The sequence below is a fragment of the Perca flavescens genome, chromosome 20 (assembly GCF_004354835.1).
Source record: "Perca flavescens isolate YP-PL-M2 chromosome 20, PFLA_1.0, whole genome shotgun sequence".
Classification (NCBI taxonomy): Eukaryota; Metazoa; Chordata; class Actinopteri; order Perciformes; family Percidae; genus Perca; species Perca flavescens.
Genome location: NC_041350.1, coordinates 21277811 through 21284003, shown reverse-complemented (window position 1 = coordinate 21284003; position 6193 = coordinate 21277811).

The following is a 6193-nucleotide window of genomic DNA, read 5'->3' as shown; positions in this document are numbered from 1 at the left end:
CATACTGATAATTTTGTTTTGGTCTTGCTTCATCTCTCTCACACACACACACACACACACACACACACACACACACACACACACACACACACACACACACACACACACACACACACACACACACACACACACACACACACACACACACACACACACACACACACACACACACACACACACACACACACACACATACACTACACTAGAGTAACATAGATATGCCTGTAACCTTATATTACAGGCATATCTACTTTCCCATTACATGAAATCATTTGACCAGTTGTTAGTATAAACATATTGCTTGGTGCAGCTGTAAAGATTTTGTTTGTTAGTGGGATGGTTTTCTAACTAGTGTCTCTTGAGCGCTACTGTACATTACTCCAGTTGATATCAATATTTTCAGTCAATTCACTTGTTACTATATGATGATGGATAGGTTGACAAAACAGCAGCAGACGAGGCAATGTTTTTATTGCACTGAATGCACACCTGTGTCATGAGTCTACCCAATGTGTGTGTGTGTGTGTGTGTGTGTAAGAAAGAGAGCGAGACAGTTATTAAAAATACTGACTGTGGGGCATCACAGTAGCTTGGATGTTGGTATGAAACTGTCTACATTGGGACCCTTGCTGCGTGATAGCTGCCTGTCTCTCTCCCAAGGCAAAATTCCCCCAAAGAAACTTGGGGAAAAAAATGGACTTTAGGGTTTAGGGTAAAAATGTTACATTATAAGCTTCCCAAGGTGTATATTACTCCTCATTGCAGGGTTATACTGATGTTATTGCCTTCCTGCCGTTCCTGTACAGTCTTGACAGATAAGTGCCATCAGGGTAGCACCTATAAACCTAAGGTCTTTTGAGAACTGATCAGTAAATCAAAATGTGTGAACTTTGTGTTACGGCTGGGTGGATTTAGATGTTTGATTCCATCGCTCTGGTGATGAAAAAGTAAAAAGAGGTCCCAGAGTTCCCCTCTATGCACAGGGCCCATAAATTACTGTTACAGTACGCCCCTGCACCCAGACACATAAACACAATCGCACTGCCAGTTTCAGAGCGGCAGATATTCTGGGTTATCTCTGTGAACGGGTGCCCTCCCCTGGCTCCCACTTCATTCGCCTTTCCGCGCCAGATAAACATGTTCCAAACACTGGTTCAACACATGGCGACGGGCAGAGATTAAGACCGACTTAAGTTTATCATAAAATGAAGTGCAAAGTCGACAGTTGTGTGGCCCACTGCCTCTCAATACTAAAACCACCAGCTGGGGTATTTAGGAGGTGATTGGAGCTGTGCTATAGCAGCCACCAGGCACTCCAGTGCTGAGGTAGGCTCTAATCCTCTGCTCCTGGCTCACTCCTGACAGGGGAGGAAACGGAAAACATGTCGAAACGGTGGGGAAACACATTCACAAATCAGAATGTATAGTACGATCAACACTCTTATAGTTGTTTCAGAGAGACACTGATCCTTGTAGTTTTTGTTGTAGCTCTCAATCCAGCGAATTATTCGTATACAGTGAATATTTAAAAAGCGTAAAATTGGATAACAAAAAAAAAATCAATAATAGCAATATCCGAGTGAAAATCTGATTTTGAAAATACATTTGTAGCAAAAATACATCCGTAGTTTAACCTTTCTCATTATTACTTTCTGGGATGCATGATCAGCAGGTATTCCCCCTATTTTTTTTTATTGCAGCAGGAAACTTTTTGGGATGTGTGGGGACTTAAAATCAGAGTGAAAATCTTTTCAAATCAATCTACTTCATTCAACAAGTATATTTCTGTGAAAAATCTGAAAAAACAATAACTCCCTGGTTCTTCCATCCTCTCGTCCATATTCTCCTTATTCTGTTCCTGATCTTTCAAACACAAACCTAGATATAAAACCATGCACGCACGCACGCACACACACACACCCAGACACACATACTGCAGCACAACGCCTGTAAAGCTCATGTGATGCTTTCAACGTCAACCTGCCATCTTAGTGTCTCCACACCAGCTTACTGGAACTCCAGAATGACACAGTAACAGACACATATCAGCTTACTATAATAACACCTAGCCAACACGCCGAATAATCCGCCATTTTGCTTCACAACACTGTAAATAAGTATTGTCATGTTACACTGAGAGGCCCAGAAATCTTCCTCTTCTGACCGTAACTGTTTGGCAGACACGTAATTGAGCTCAGAGTCTTTACAGAGATCATGTGGGTGGCGTCGCGTGCCGGAGAGCAGACACAAAGCAAAGGCGGCCAGAAAATGTGTGGCTTCACAAAGGCAAACACAGTATCTGTGTCTGTTTTCACATATACTGTAGGTACTTTCTTCTTCTCTGTGTCTCACTACCTACTGTAACCCTCCTCTCGTACACATTAACAAGTCCTCCAGCAGCCTTAAGCCTGGAAACACCCGCTCGCTGATCTTTCTCCCCTTCTTTTCATCTCATCCCATCCTCCCTCAAATCTCCCTCTGTCCTTTTTAGTCCCTCTTTCCCTCCCTACCTTCTCATCATCCTCTCCCTTCCAGCATCCTCCTTACCCTCCCCTCCCCTCTCCGTCTCGCTCTCTCTCACTCTCTCTCGTTCTCTATGTCTCTCGCTCTCTTTGTAGGTATTTCCCTTGCTGATGTTGTCCATTGAGAGCCAGTGATTGTCTGTGGGTGAGAGCAGAGGAGAAGAGTGGAGCCGATTACTGCAATGCAGAGCAACCAAATAACATCACGGCGCTGCAGCAGACGCAGATGTGTGTCTGCATGTGTGCTTGTATGTGCAGTTTGTGTACATATTTAAATGGACTTTGTTCACTTGTGCATCTGTATTTGTATGGAGAAAGTGTGTGCACAGTTTGCAGATGATTGATACAAGTGTGTGTGTGTGTGTGTGTGTGTGTGTGTGTGTGTGTGTGTGTGTGTGTGTGTGCGTGCGTGCGTGGGTGCGTGCGTGCGTGCGTGCGTGCGTGTGTGTGTGTGTGTGTGTGTGTGTGAGATGACCAGCTCTACCACAACTATTTGTCATGCCCAAACACCAAAGCTTCTGCAGCTATGCACTATGACTTTTAAATAGATCTCTTTTCACTGACATCAAACTATGCCCAACTGTGCATTTTTAATACCCCACATGTTTATGCAGAGAAGAATATGGTTTCATGCCTTCACACTCACACGCACACACACACGCTCACAAACATGCACACACAAGCTCAGTCAGAAAGGATCCGCCTATCACAGCTTGGGCTAAATCTATTATGCGAAATGACAGTGTTTTAATCAGGCTAATTGTCCAGCTCCTTGCCATGTCTCTGCCATCTCTACTTAACCGATGTCACAGCCGCACTGGGTTTTTTTGTTTTTTTTTAAAGGAATAAATGACACAGCGGTGGAGGAAGAGCGAGAGGCAATCTAAGCCACAGAGGCCCACAGGCGTTTGAAGTCTAAAGACGCTTTCATCCTCGACTCTTGGAAATGAATGATTTTTTTTCACACAGTGACAGGACAGCTCTGACAGGACCCAAACACATGAACCATAGCAAAGCTGTCAGATAGTCAAACACACATACACATACACATACACGGAACGAGTCCAGAACAGAAAGTGTTGCAGAAATCAGGCGTTCACGGGCAGAGGATGTGAGAATGAAGCGTTAAAAAGTGAGGAAAAGAGAGAGAATAGGACGGAGAGAATGATGCTATAATTAGTCGTTTGTTGCTTTAACTGACATTTAGTTTTAACTGGGCTTCTTTGTCTGTAGACACAATGGGGCTGATGTGGCATGAGTGAACTACACAGTTTAGAGGATTAAGGCTGGACTGAGGCTGTGGTGCCGCACTCCCTCTCTCCGTCACGCACACACAAACAGACTCTCAACTAGCTCCGCAAACACCCTGCTTCACACACTTTCTTAAACACACACCTACAAACAAAGGCACACCCTACACACACACAAACACACACACACACGCACACACACACGCACACATACACACCAACGCACCCACAGGGGGATTATCTGTGCAACAGAGTTCTGAACACTGAGAGTGAGGAGGCGTCTGAAGAACTGCACTCATCACCGAAGGATGGAAAGAGCCCAGCAGAAAGAAACAAAAAAAAACACACTCCCTTTCTCTCTCTCTCTCACACACACACACACACACACACAGACACACTTCAGTGCGAGCTACCTGTGTGTTGAGCAGCATATAGAACAGCATCTCTCTGTGTGTGTCCTGTGAGGCTTCGCTGAAAGCCAGAGCACAAAGAGAAAAAGAGAGGGAAGGGAAAGTAGAGGAGAGAGGAAAGAACAAAATGGGAAGGTGAGAAGGAGAAGAAAAAGGGAAGCAAAAAAAGAAGAGAGCAAATCAAACGGAGAGGTGAAAGTAGAAGAAAGGAAGGAAGATGGAGAAAATCATTAAGAAAGAAACAGGGCTGGCGAAAGATTGAGCAATTCCCAACCTTGGCCCCGGGGCCACCAGCCTTAAATGGCCTTATTTCACAAATAGATTGTATTGATTTTATACCATTAATGTGGTAGATTTCACACTATTAACTTCTATTTCCATCCTTTAGTGTGTTAGGAACCCTGCAGGCTCAACTCTCATCTGATCTCTAACACGCTGCGTGGACAAGCTCACAGGCTTAGCATACCTCGAGCTGTTTCTTTCATGCACTATTAAAGCAATGGAGAAAGGGAGTGTGCATTTATGGGGGTCAGGGTGTGTGTGTGTGTGTGTGTCACACAGTAGCTGCCATTGCAAGGTTGTTACGTAGCACCCTTTATTGTATTTCGTGGGTCGGCGGTAAGAAGGCTGAACCAGATGCAGAATCATCCTATACATTAATATAACATGATCCTTTACAGGAGAGCTTCAACACGCAAAAACTAAGAATAAATATATTCACAACTGCCTCTACTATTGGTAGGAGATGAAAGCATAAAAAGGTACCTCCGTAAAAGATAATAATCGATAGTTGATAGAAGTGTCTGTCCCATTTTTTGACAGAAAAAAAAAAATGCCGTCACGTCCCGTGTTTTTTTTTTGTTCATTGTCTTTTTTTGCCATTCAATTTTCCTCTGAGAAATACTTAAAAATCAATACAATAACCTCTGTGCCTTTGTCCCATGAAAGAAAACGGGGAGAAGAGGTCCTCGTGGCCTCATTAAGTCTGGCTGATTAAGAAATCCAAAATGCATCCATTGCCACAATGTCCTTCCATATGTCTGCCTTTCTTTGTTTTGTCTTGCATTAAAAAAAAAAAACATTCTGTATCCTTTCATCCATAAAACCAGAATTGTTTCATCATTTCACACAGCATCCAACTATTCCTGGATATGTCCCTCATCTAGCCCTGTAAAAATTTCAACTGGATAAGCAAATTAAGTCAACTGGATGAGATGAAAATGAACTGAACTGCATACAAAGACTCCAATATTGACTGGGTATATTATTATTTTTGGCTCATCCAGGGAATGCAATTATTCGGCGGCTTTGATTGGTTTCAGTCTCAGTCGTCCATCAGCGTCCCATCCGTTGGTAGTCAAACCTTTGTTTAGATAAATAGATCTGTATTCATAGAAAAATAAGCATTGACCACACTGCTGGCTGTTCATTGCTAAGGCACTTGGCTGTTTTCAGTTATTTCTCTCCCTCTCGCTTTGTCTCTGTCGTTTCCCCATCTTACACGTCCACCCAGTTTGCTCCACACCTTCTGGCTGTCACAGTTTATGACTCGGTGTTTGATGTTGCAAAGAGTCAGTGGTCTTTTGAGATTGATAATATAAACACTGACGCCCACCACCACCCCCACACTGTCTCCTGCTCATTGTGGCGCTGAGTAGAAAAACCGAGCCTCAGTGCTTTACGATTGTGAGGCGTAATAACGGAGAAAATTCTCTAGTAGCTGCAGCTGAAGTTTCGCCTCCAGGCAGAGATCTGGGATCAGCTAATCCTTGCCAAATACCAACCTATACGCCAGTTGTGGGGGGAAAATACAAAAACTGACCTCAGCTCGTTATCCAGGAATAAACGTGTGTGTAGTGTAGTCCCGCTCCTCTACAGGCTACTCTCAAAGCCACACCAGCCTCTGTACAGCAGTCATTGTTACTGGATGATTCAACACCGCAGAGGGAGATGATGAGGAGACAAGAGAAGAGGGGTAGCAGGAAGAGGAGGAGGAGGAGGAGGAGGAGGA